We start from the raw sequence: 13,642 nt of genomic DNA, 5'->3' as shown, positions 1-13,642 counted from the left end.
TAAAACGACCAACCTTTCTCAAAAAATATACTCATTGGAGACAAAACAACTGCGCGGATAAAAGACACCTAAGCACTTACTACGAGTTGTGAATGCGAAAACATGAATTCGTTCTTCGCGCCGCAGCCACTTTTGATCCTCTCGGCGTAAAGAACCTTCATGCATGTTTGAAAAGTAGCGCAAGGTGCTTCGATGGGCGAGGCACGTGCAACGTGCAGGCCTTGGGAAGATTACGGCAGCACAGCAAAGCACTGAGCTAGATTTCAGACGCCATGTTCTTCCCAGAAGTGGCGCGCGGCACATGTCTCGAGCATTTCCACAACAATAAATGGCGCCACTTTTCCCAGGATAGAAGGGCTTTATCTCGGTGCAGAGCCGTCTCGGCGGGGGGCTGCAGCGCCATGGAGCGTGGGGTGGCGTCCCTTGGAACTGCCGCGCTCCAGGCAATGGGCGTTTAACCATGAGTTAACTGCTACAGACTACAGGCTTCGCTCGGTGGGACAGGACAGTGGCGTACCAACTTGTTCTTGAGTAAGGGGGGGGGGGGGGGGGGGGCTCAAACCAGACTCTCCCCCCCGGGTGTTTCAGGGGAGGGAGGGGGCGGAGGGGGGCAAAACACATGCCTTGCCCCCCCACTTTGAGAACTGGGGGGGGGGGGGGGGGGGGCAAGCGCCCCTCTTACGATCCTCTTACTTCCGTCGATGAGAGATCCTTTGCCGACGTCATAGTCAGCATTCGGCCAATTGTGATTGGCCGACCACAGAGACGCTTTCGATCGCTCACGTCGCCAATAGGTCGCTGGAGTCAGGAATGCATTGTACAAACTGCAGTCTGCAAACAGATTTGAACGCAAGCCACCGCGAGATCAGTGCTTCGAATGCCGTGTGGCAACGAGTTAAAAAAGAAACTTGGCACGCGGCATTCGAACCACGGATGTTGCGGTGACTCGGGCTGGTAGACTGTCTTTTGTATAATGTATTATGCCCGTGTCCCACTAGAGCGACAGACAGAAACAAACAACAGCGACAAGCCTCAAACCAGTCTTTCGCGATTTGAGAGGCTTTGTAGAATAGAAGAGGTTACGCTCAAACACGAGCGAAATGCACGCGATGGTATCTTTGGCAGGCAATCGCTTGTGCTTACTTCACGAGCACGAACGACTAAGCGCCTGTCAAAGGTACCATCGCGAGCATGCTGCATGGGTTTGAGGCTTGTCGCTGTCTTTTGTCTCTGTCTGTCGCTCTAGTGGGACACGGGCATGAGCAGTGTGACCCCGGCTGAAGTATAAAGGGGGTTGTTAACGCCGTGGCGTAGCTCTGTGGCCCGCTTCGCACGCAGCGGTCGCGAGTTCGATTCGGACGGCAAGCCGCCCTACTCCGCATACTGCAACGTCAACAACATCATCAACAACCGCAACGAAACAAGGGGCGTCATTTCCAGTGGTGTGAAGGGCTCATAAGAGCAATCACTGTAAAACACGCCAGAATGGGTTTTTATTAACCAGCGTGCACGGCTTTCTGCGTGGACGTTCATGTGAGACGTTTGACTTGTTAAATAACCTACATAATTCACCTGTCCAGACACGTCGATGACATTTTTATTGACTTCGCGAAAGCGTCTGATCGCGCACCACGTAACCGGTTGATATATAAGTTGATTAAACTAAACTTATCCACAGGTGTTGTTAAATGGATTAAAATGTTTTTGACTAACAGACGCCAATCAGTTATGATTGGCAAACGCCTCTCTTCCCCTCTTCCCGTGACGTCAGCTGTCCCGCAGGGGTCTGTACTGTGCTTTTTCTTATGTAACATCACACTAACATCAAATCTTGGGCTCGTCTATTCCCGGATGATTGCGTCATCTCCCGTCCCATAATACACTCTCACAATAGTACAATTTTACAAGATGACTTAGGCACAGTTTCAAACTGGTGTGACACGTGGCTCATGAAAATAAATACACACAAAACAAAAGCTATGACCTTCACCTCGAAACATCTCACCCCTGACACGTACTTCATTGGTAGTGACGCCGTTGAAAATGTTTCATCCTTTAAATATCTGGGCATTCATCTCTCATCGGACTTAACGTGGAAAGTTCGCTAGCCATTAGCACGTGCCTGTATATTTTGTGTTATTTTCTTTCTTCTTTTCTTTGGAAGATTTATTGAGTTGTGAGTTTCAGCGTCTTTCCTCTCTTCTGTTTTCTTCAACAGCTTCCTAACGTTGTTCGCTGTTTTTAGTCATGTTGAACCCGTATCAACTAGCCCAGTTTACCACCCTTCTGCTCCTGTCAGATCTCAGCTTGAGTATGCATCAGTCATCTGGCATCCTCATCAAACATATCTGAGCGATAAGATTGAATCTATTCAAGACAAAGCTGCTAGATTTATAGCTTGCGACTACTCCCGATTCATAAGTTTAAGCAGTTTAAAACACCGGCTTAACTTGTCACCTCTTCATGAAGGAAGGAAACCTCGCACGCATATAATTTATTCATAAATTAATTGGGTTACAGTCCCTCGCCTTTTAGGGACCCTTCCCTACTACCGGCTCACCATATATCGCCCCGCTTAGATCACCCTCTCAAAACTTACCCCATATATCCACGGTACCAACATGTTTGAAAACTCTCCACTACTCCTCGCTTAATCGGACTGGAACAGCCTCCAAAGAGAAATTGCCTCCATCAATGAACAGTCTTTTGTCTCCGCTCTAAACATGTTAAACCTTGAACAGTCTCGTATCCCTGCAACACTTGTTGCTGTCAGTGTCTTGTTTCTGATGCACATGTTTTTATTGTGCGCCGTCTTTTTATTTTTATATCTTATATTTGAAAGCCTAAATTGCACCAAAGTCTTTGTACCTTTATTTTTTTTTATCTTTGTCTTATTTTGTTGCCAATTGGTTCAGTTGTAATCTTTGTATTGCGTCTCCCTTATGTAATGCTCGAAAGAACCTTTAGGGTAAAAATAAATAAAAAAAAAATAGGTTTGTGAAGGCCGCCTGTGGCTACTTCACCGTTCACATGTAACGACTTCTTGACGAACTCTTTAATGAACCAGGGCAACTTCTTATGTTACCCGGAAAAAGAAGTGCTGGGCTGAGCACCTTGAAGGTCACCGAAGAGACAGAAGAAACTACGAGTATGAAGTGATCATTCCTTCAACATCTCCAAATAAAAGTTCAACTCTACAAGCAAGAATTACTTCGTTTGGACTTTGTAGAGAATAAGATAGTATTCTCTAATGAAGTATTTTTAGGGGAGTTCTGTGGCTTCGACTGAAATAAATACATTCTGGCTCCTATTCGAAATTCAAAATGGGCCAGAAATAGAAAATTCTGAGTTGATGTGAGTGTGTTGTGTAAGGAGTATTTCTCTTAAAAGAACAAAAACACTAAGGACCAGGAGAGACGACACTCTTTGGAGAATACTCGTCATAAACGAACAAAAGGCGCGCGCCATCAGTCAAATAAAAACTTAACATTTTATTCGCAACTCTAACGCCCTACAGATGGTGGGATTGACAGTCGCAAGATGGCGGAAGAAACGGGGATAGATTCTACGGTACTTCCCATGTGCCTGCTCGCTGACGCCGGTCCAGTGTGCCAAAAATAATTTATTTGGCTAAAGATACGAAACGGTCAGGGCAGGAGCATATCACAGCTGTCGGAAATGTTGACGTGCGTTAAGAAAATGAACATAACAATTTGTAAAAGTCCCGGGGCGGAAAAAAAACAGTTCCTATTTTAACGCACTGGCTCATTTTGTTAAGACTGCATGAGGCACGAACACGCTGCCCAAAACCATGCGGTAACAGTGGCACCAAGGCCGACAATCCTTGCCACTGTCTCCGCCGCCGTCTCCGCTCCTCGGGTTCTTCGTTCGTCCGCGAGAGAGCCGATGCGACGGGCTGCAGTTCCGAATACTGGCCTCAAAATCAGTTGTCAACGTTTTCAATAATAACAATAAAAAATATATTTCTTAAAAATTGGTGAATGGTTTCCGGTTGGCGATTCAACGGCACGCATGCAAGCGCCGGGGCTCGATGCAGCGCGTAAAGATCTATTTTTGGCTCCCCCGCAAATACGCCATCCTCCATCTTTCACCCCTTTTTTCCTTCCCCCTCTAACTCGCGCCATCTTGTTGTCGCAGCGGCAACGGGACAATGCCCCAAACGTCATAACCTTGGCACAACCTTCGCCGCCGCAGAACGGGAAAGAAACCGGGGGAAAACGGGAGGAAGAATAGGGAGGGGGAAATATGAGCGCTGCTGGAAATAAATGCGCACGTAAAACCGAGAGTAAAAAAAAAAAAATAAGCGAAAAATAAAAGCAAGCTGGGAGCACCACAACCTTTTGCTATTTTTCCTGGTAGCTTCGGTCCGCGTTTGTTCAAAAATCACGCATGCGCGTGAGCTCTGTTGGAATGGGGAGGCGAAGTGCCCGGGTGGGGGGCGGGGGATGACGGGGAACGTCCGAAGATGAGGGATGGGGTAAAATAGACAACAACAAAAAAAGGAGTAAAGAGGGCGAGAGGAAAACGGCTAGGGACGCAAACGATTCAAAAGGGTTACGGCCGTGCACGCGAATATGGAACAAAAGGGAGGTTTTTACTTCTTTTTTCTTTGCCCTCATATGTTTCCTTTTCTTTCCTCTTCCATATTTTTCTTTCTTAGTGATGAAATAAAAACAGGCCTGGGCGCGTGCATGCGTTTCAGAACAAGTTGGAAGGGGGGCGAGGGGAAGGAAAAGAGTAAAGAGGTAAAAATATGAGTAAAAAGAGAAGGGCTCGCTCCAAGTGGTTCCAAGATTTGGCAAAGGCATTGCGTTTCGGAAACCAGCTGCCGCCTTTTTCGGGGATCTCTTCTTGGGACGTCCCAAGATGGGCATTTTCGCCTCCCCCCCCCCCCCCCCCCTTTTTCCTCCGCGAGTTTCCCCTTTCCTTCCTCGGACGCAAGCTGTTTATGATGAATGTCGAAGGAAGCCCAACCCAGCGACGTGGTCGCTGCCTCGGTGGACGACCCAACACAGCTCGGCTATCTTTATGCAACCTACAGACCCAACTCCCCTACCCACGCATGCATGTCTTCTTTGCGTGTGTTTTTTTTTTTTTTCCGTAGTAAAAGTAGAACACGAAAAGAAAACTTAATGGCAAATAATCCGGAGCTTCGAAGTTGTTGTCGTGGGATCAAAGACCAGCAACATCTGCGGGTTTCTTTTTGTTCGTCTGGATCTCATCTTGATGCAGGACGCCATGCTTTGCCGTGCACGCCTTTCTTGCCGAAAGGAAGTGACGTCACGCAGTCAATTTCGAGTACTTTAAGACGTTTATAAAGGACCTGTTGTGCGGTTAAAGTATGGAGGGCTTTGTCCTAACGTATTAATCATTACAATTAATCGGCCTAGCCATGATCTTTTTTTAAGTGTCCGACGCCAAGGGATGGCCTTTAAAGCGACCGGAAGTGACGCACCGGAAGCAATTGAATGATGTCACATCAGTCTGGCAAAAAACTGCGCTTCAGCAAAAGAAGTGGACGTATATCAGTCTTTGTGAAGACATGACATAACTAAAATATCAATTGCGGGTAAACAAAAAACAAAAACAAAACAAAACAAAAACTCTTATTGTAGTTTAAATGATTACCCAGCCGTCTTCTGAAAAAGAAAAAAAAGAAGCAGAAACCAAAATGGACGTTTGTGATTATACAGCGTAAGGTCGGTCTGCCTTGAGATGCTGCGGCACTCGTTTACGCCGTAGGTGAGGAATTTAGGCGGTGCAGTACGACTGCTAGCCTCGGGTCTTTAACCTACATCACGCAGAAGTAATCCTCGACCGCACGCCGATACAATGCTTTTCTAGATCCAAACGGGCAGGGTTGCAGAATCCAGGATCCCTGGGTTCTGCTGCGTGAGCTTTCGCTCCACGTGCTCCGAGCTTTGCTGCGCTAACATTCGGCAATTGATCCCCCACCAGTCGTCCTGTGGGTGGTGCAAACATATGCCCTTCGTTATGTTTTGGCGCCTCAATCCCCGGAACTCATTCACTTATTACGTATAATTTCACCTTCCTCCGCAACATTACCGGCAGAATTTTCGCTTCTAAGTTTTATTTTTACAGTTTATGATTTAAATTTTGATGCTGCTTTTTGAGCACGATTGCTTGTGGAAACAAATTTCCTTCAAGCGCACTCCCCATTTTTAGATCTGTTAAACTACGAAAAAAAGTTCTTAAAGTGATTTCTAAAATTTGAAGCTCGAGCGTACCAATGTAGCTTTACCCTGCTTATTACAGCCGCAGTAAAGAATGTTGGCGGTCACACGAAATGAATAACGAAACGGTGTTACGCGTTAGATCGTCAAAAACTGGCGCGTTACTGAAATTCGCTACTGTTCTTTATAGGTAACGCAATGCTGTTACGGTAATTACTTCCCAAACCTAACGAACATTAAAGTTTTGCGTGTTTTTTTATTTTTTTATTTCAATGTTATTCAGCACTTATAAGCCGTGATTATCGACCTCGATAGTGATACAACTGTTGCGTAGCGATTTCGTAGTCTCTATTATTTTATTTTTATTCTTTTACAAAATGTGTAATATATATACATATATAGATATAGATGTTTAACAATTCCTGATTAAATTGACTTTGCTTCTCAGTGAAAGGTTTTGAAATGCTGCCGCATAGGAAGGAAATATTGTTTCGCATTGTCGACGCATTTTACAGAATGAGAAATAATTTGGTTTTAAGCTTATGCAACGAAAATATTATTCAAAAGTAACGAGTAATGAGTCACGTAATTTTACAGATGATACCGTGAAATAGCAACAAAACTACTTTACTGGTTGGTCATTTAGAGATCTAGCGAGTACGTTAGTACGTTACTAAAAAATGGACAGTGATTTTTACCTTCCATTTTTTATAATGTAGACAGACAAGCGTATTGGTTGAACACCGAAAGAATAAAACACATGCGGGACGAGGGTCGAGGTACACTTTCTTTCAACTATAACGCATGAAATGCAGTAGTTTGTTTAGGTTTGTTTAGAAGATATTAAGCAGTCGCTTCAGGGAGTAAATAACCTATATTTTTATTAATTTCCTCTCTAAATTAACCAGGGTAAGCTGGATTGTTACGAAGATCGCGTGACGTCAATGTTCCCGCAGGAACTCTAGCCCCCCCCCCCCCCCCCTTTGTTTTTTTTTCCCGCGTTGTTGGAAGCGGCATCTAGATTTTCGTTTCAAAACCATGTGTTTCATAGATTTTCGTTTAAAAACTGCGTGTTGCACACGTTATTTTCTTGTTATCCTCTGTATGCGTCGTTTTTATGAAGCAGTAGATGCTTCATATATTTGTCGACGCCGTTGACAATTCCTTGCTCTTTAAAGCGTTCATTCAGCGCTAACTGGCTGTGGCTATACTAACATATCCTGTGCACGTTTTTGTTTTTGTTTTTTTTTTACGATCTATCTAGCTTTTTTTTTTTCTTTCTTTTTCTTGTTGTGGAAATTACAGGCGCGAGTTGGTGCAAGAACTGGGTTGAGTACCTGCTTGTGTCACACACATTCCCCTCCAGATCTAACTAAACATGTAACAAAGAAAAACAGACATAAATAAGCACCCTCACTCGTTACTTCATCCAAACAGTAGCAGAAACACGTTCCTCGTTAGCAGGTGACTGGTTCGAATCTCGGCCGAGGTGATCGCAATCTGGCGAAGCGTAATTGCGGAAAGGGTGCCGTGTGATCGAGCTTTCAGTTGCACGTCAAGAGATCTCCAGCTGGTCGAAATTGATCCTCACTATTCCACTGGCGCGTGCCTGATGCCCTTAGTTTGTTTGGCACGTATAAAACTTCCAGATAAGACTCTGAATTTTACGTTTCTAGTTCTTTTTTAAAAAAGAAATTTGCAGCGACCTTTATTTTTATGGTTCTTTAGTTCATGAGATGCATTATAGAGAATTGGTAAGGGAATTGGAGTGTCAATATTTTCCCGCTAAATTTAGCGGGGAAAACTGGATTGGTGTCCACGACACAAGATTTTCCCGCTAAATTTAGCGGGTTACGAAATTAGTGTATAGGTGACGTGACGTCAATTTCCCGCTAAGTTCAGCAGGGAAACTGATTTGATGTTATGGCCACGAGGCATGAATTTTCCCGCTAAATTTAGTGGGGAAACTGAGATGACCTATAGGTCACACGTCGTAAATATCTCCAGTAAATACGCCACTTTTCCCCGCTAAATTTAGCGAAAAATGCACGAACGGACGGACGGAAAAAATGTTGGGATTGGTCGGTAGCGTTTAAAAATCCTTTCATGCTTTAAAATAACCATGTCGTTACTTCATTACCGAAAAAAAAAGTAACCAGGTAAAAGCAACTCGTTCCTAGTAACGCGTGATGTATACAGGTCTGGAGCAGTGTCATCGTCGCCGTCAAAAAACAACGCCCTCCTCTTGGAACGAGTTTCACTGAGTGAAAGCATACGGTACAGAAGCAAGCGGGACTGAGCACCAGATGAGAGGTCGTCCGTTCCGTCCGTGACGACCTTGCACGCTTCTCGGAAGAAAGAAGCGGTTCGCGGCCGGGAAGAAAAAAAATAACTACAATAAAGGGACGGAAGAAGCGGACCAAGCGAGGAACATGAGGCGCGGAGAGGAATGCGGTCTGAACAGAGCGGGGTTCTCCATTTCCAACACACCAACCACATCCCGGCCGATCGCTACCGTGCCGACTGGTGTCGTTAGGATGTTTTCGTAGGTCGTTTTTGCCTTTCTCGCAAACGCTCTCCGCCAGTGACGTAGGCAAGGGGGGGGGGGGGGGGTTCGGGGTTCGAACCCCCTTCCCCCCCCCCCCCCCCCCCCCCCCCGAAATGCCAAAGCTACCTGGGAGCGCAAACTATCTCCAACTTATATGCTTTCAGTAGGAATGTTTGTGGGGTAGAAAATGCTCAAATAAATAAAATAGTAAATACTTCTTCATTCATACTTATTGGATGGGATGCTGAACTTGATCTCAGGTATATAGAGAACGAATATTTCGAATCATTTCTCGGGTGAAGGATGTTAATTTCAAGGCAAAGTAAAACAAATTAGCCTCACTGAAATACACAGTTAAATCAAACTAAAGTCTACACAATAGAACGCACTCATGGTGATAATATAAGACAATGCCAGTGATGCGAAGAATATTAAATGAATTGTAAAAACAATTGCACTGTAAGCAGCGGGTGGCGCTGCGCTCACGCACACCTTGTAGAACCTAGTGTGCTTATCAGAATACGTGCTTTCGAGTAGAAATTACCGCGAATAAAAAAGTAACTGTGACTAGTTATTTCAGAAAGCAATTTACAGGCTCTCTTGATCATTTCATTTATGCCAAGCGCCTACATATTAAGATGCAGCCGCCTTCGTTCACGGCAAAGAATATCCAGGATGTCCACCGCTTGAAATTCAGTGTCGCGGTGAACATTCAAAAGCACTAGACCGAGCGGTCGCTCATTCGAAGTGGACGCTCTCAGCTATGTTTTCAACCGTCGTAGTGAAGAGAATGAGCGCTCAGCTTTTACCGTTGTTACGCGCAGAGTAGCTAGGATTTGGAGGAGACGATAGACGTTTGGGAATAGAGCCTCTGGACAGAGGGCGACCGCCTGTAGCGCAGACGTGACGGGCGTTTCACGTTTCTCCCTCTTTCATTTCATTGGACGCATAAAATTTCCCCCACATCGGGAAATTTTTCTCCCTTGAGTCAATGGTCGCTCACGGATGCGATAAAGTCCATCTTGCTTTCTGCTTTGGATGTCGAGGTGGCATCCGATGCAATTCGTTATTAGATTAATCTTCTCGTTGCACGGAACACCAGAAACTCCGAAGGGCCCTCATATTCTCACTACGCATAGGCGCAAGGGTATTCAAGTTCCTTTCCACGTTCGTCGTGTGGCTTGCGTGTTTGTGTGCGTTGTGTAATGTCATTTATCCGAGTGACGGAACGACGAGTTCGGACTGACGACTTCTCATCACCCCGAGGATATGCCGCTGCTGCCTTTGGACCAGACAGCAAGATAAAGCGGCCTTTGCAAAAATAAAGCTCTCTCCCCTTCGGCATCTTGTTCTGTAGCACGAATTTGTTAAACCTTTAAAAGATAATCGATTTTGCTTTTGTGATTGTTCAGAATTAACGTTGCCCTATATATGGACCCCTAGTGTTTGGGCGAGGACGGTTTCTCTAATTATTCAACGTCAAGATTTTTTTTTTTTTTTTGCTGTTTAATTTTTTTGTGAATGTATAGCCTGCCGGTAACAACCAGGCGACGCCAGTAGAGTGAGAGCCCAAGGTTATACCCTGCGTTGGTGTAACTTGGCAAATAGTGAACGATAAACCCCACATTGCGTGCCGACGGCTTCAATATCCACTACGTATACGAGTGCAACGCACACATATTGGAGCATGACACAACGAAAAGCCTGATACTTCGTCGCAATAAAAGCGCACTCCGGTGATACGTAGTCGCGTTCCGATTGGCCCGCCAGGCCGCGGCTTCCGCCGTACTTCAATGTTATGCGATCACGGCTTCTTGGCCTACCCAGTATTTCTTGCTTCCGACACGAGGCTATAGCGGCGCCACCCGAGTAATAGCTCGCGTTTGAACAATGCAGCTGCCACTCCCAGGCGCACCCAATTTGTCTTGCTTCAATCACTAGATAGCACCAAACCAAACAGCCATTGCAGGTTGCCTATAGACTAGTGTTCGAAATCCTAGCCCCCAGCGATAACAATCTGAAATAATAATCTCAAGCGCCGGCTTTTGTGAAGAGAGGGGCTTTGCATAAAACAAGGCTTTTGCTCTTTAGAGCACTCATGGCATTGGTGTTGTTCTTGGAGCTTCGTGACTATGCCTTTCCGACATTCTTGCACTATACAATATGTGCGAAGGTTTCTAAAGAAAAAAAAAAGAACGGAGTCGCGCAAAAAGCGCAGCCCCCTCCCTCCCCCTTTACCGTGTCATTGCGTCAGCATAAACAAACATGGCGGCGCCCATGGAACAGAGCAGACACTGGTCTATAGCTATTTTTGTGTTTTGTCTGGCCTTCACGCGTTGGTAATCTAGTGCTACCTCAAAAAACGGGGGTAGTTGTGTGCTGTGAGGAAGCTTAAAAGGTGGTGGGCCGCAACTACGACGACAGTAGAACAGTGCGCAACCACGCCCGTATTCCTGTAAATGAAGTTTGTTCCATTTTCAAAAATGACGGTGCAGCTTTACCCGTTTTATCTTAACAGCGCTCTCACTAACTTTTCCCTGAAAGTCCGTACCACCGAGCTCACCCTACCTCGTTATTTGGGGGGGGGGGGGGGGGGGGGGAGGAAGGAAGCCATTGAACCCCCTCCCCTTCCCCTCCCCCCCCCCCCCCCCCCCGAAATAAAATCCTGGCTACGCCACTGCTCTCCGCAGCCAATGCGGAGAAGAAGTTCGTTTGCTTCTTTGGCAAGGGTTGTGGCAACGTAACTGCAGTCGATGATAAGTCAAGAACGAAGTGAAAGCTCCTCCCACCCCTTTCCACTTTAGCAAAGCGAACGCTGGAGAGGAGGTCGCCTCCTTTCCCCGTTCGCTTTGCTAAGGTGGAAAGGGGCTGGAGGAGCTTCCACTTCATTCTTGACTTGTCACCGACTGCAGTGTAGAGCGCTCAGTTGGGAAACTGCCATGGGAGCCCGGATTGAAATGTGGCTCAGATGAGTACTTGAGAACGAAACTAAACGCGACCGCAATGCCGCCATTTCTCCCACAGCGGTCATTCCGAGAACTGCACGTTTGCACGCATTTGTTCAGGTCGAGTCGCGCCAGGGCCGGTGGCGCCATCTCGCAGTAGTCAGAGTATTACATTCGATGGCATCAGGGGGTTTCAAAGCTGCCGTCCCCTGTCTCCCAAGCGGACGAGCCGCAATTAGTCACCGAAGTTAGGACGTACCCAGGTTGGGACGCGCTACCTGGAGTCACCAATGAGACACGGCTGTACAAAACAATATTAACTCTGCCGCAAAATCATCTAAACGAAATTCTTATGCAAACATCAAGCTCCCGTCATTTCGTAAAAGCACATAGTGACCACAGTAAAGAAAAAAGATTGAGCCGCCATCTTGCCATACAGTACACGTAGCAGAGCGCGTTGAAAACTACAGAACAAACAGAAAAAATAAAACCCGTGAAGGACAAACACAGAAACACACAGTTCTTTCATCCGGATCTAAATCCGGATGAAAGAACTTGGCACCTCAAGCCGGGGAGTTTCGGTGCTCTGGGAACATTCAGTGACTCTAGCAGTAGCCATATAAAGAAACGTTAATGTCTCAACTCGTAGCTGAGAGGTGGCGCTGTTATCATATGTAGCTCGGTCTCGGTGCACGCCAGCGGTCCACGTTTCAAGGACGAGTTTCCCAACCAAGCGTTTTAGTAACGTTGGGTTGCGGTGACGTCAGAATACCGAGCTCTGATTGGCTTCGACTGAAGGTTAGTAGGTAGACTTCGAGGCAGCTTGCTTTGAAGTCTACCCACTATCCTTCAGTTCAACCAATCAAGCTCGGCCTTCTGACGTCCCCACAGCCCCTGCGAAAGAAGCAGACGAAGTCGTGCTCCACATACAACATAGATGACGAGGCTGGCGTACGACGTCATTGTTAGTGGATGCCCTACTCACCCCCAAGCTACAGACACGTGCCTCCATGGCTTCGCCACGTCTGCCACTTTGCGGCGTCTGCGTTGTGAGACTCGCCGTCTGCGTTGCGAGAACTACACTTCATCCCGGTTTCGAACAGGTACTCGGAGATTCGCGCATATCATCACGGAGAAAGGCGCGCATACCCCCCCCCCCCCCCCCCGCCCCACAACTAAATCGCGAAGAGTCAGTAGCTTGGAGACAGTTGCAAACAGGCACCTTTCGTAACCTCGCGCTACTCTGTACATTCTCTCCCTTACACTATAAACCAACATGCACACACTGCAATCTATACGCAGACCTAACTCACACAACATGGGTCTTCAAGGCCAACCCCCCCCCCCCCCCCCCCCCTTTCCCAATCCCGAATCCTCCATTGAAAATCGAGAACCCGTTCTGCTCAGCACCTCGGCAGACGACCAGCAGAAACTGCTCGGCAGAGCGAGGAAGGTGGCAGACAGTGTTGGGGCCCTGAACTGTGGGCACCACTCATCCATTTACAGGCAAAATAAAGTCTTTTCTCCCTATACCAGCGCGCGGTCGTCGAGCTTCGCCGCTTTGCACCGGAGTGCTAGGAGCAGTGACTGACCTGGGGAAGCGCCTGGGTTAGCGCGATAGGCTCAGAAATTATGCCGAGCTTTATTACAGGTCGATTTATTTTAGTCTTGGTTGCAGGTTGATCTCTACTTTCAAATATATGCGCCGAAAAAGATAAAAAGAAAAGTGTCTATAGTTGAATACATACAGCATCCCTGCAGCTATCAATCGACAAAGCAGCGAACTTTGACTTAATCCTGGTTTCAACTCAGTAAAAAAGCAGTGTCACATTCAAAGCACAAGTGTAGGCTTTAATATTATTTGCGGGTGATTCTTTGTTGATAAAAGTAGTGAGCGGATTTCTAATGACAGACATGCTAGTGGACATTCTGGT

The sequence above is a fragment of the Ixodes scapularis genome, unplaced genomic scaffold (assembly GCF_016920785.2).
Source record: "Ixodes scapularis isolate PalLabHiFi unplaced genomic scaffold, ASM1692078v2 PGA_scaffold10__122_contigs__length_95168666, whole genome shotgun sequence".
Classification (NCBI taxonomy): Eukaryota; Metazoa; Arthropoda; class Arachnida; order Ixodida; family Ixodidae; genus Ixodes; species Ixodes scapularis.
The sequence above is the reverse complement of the archived record's forward strand: the minus strand, read 5'-3'. Positions refer to the sequence as shown.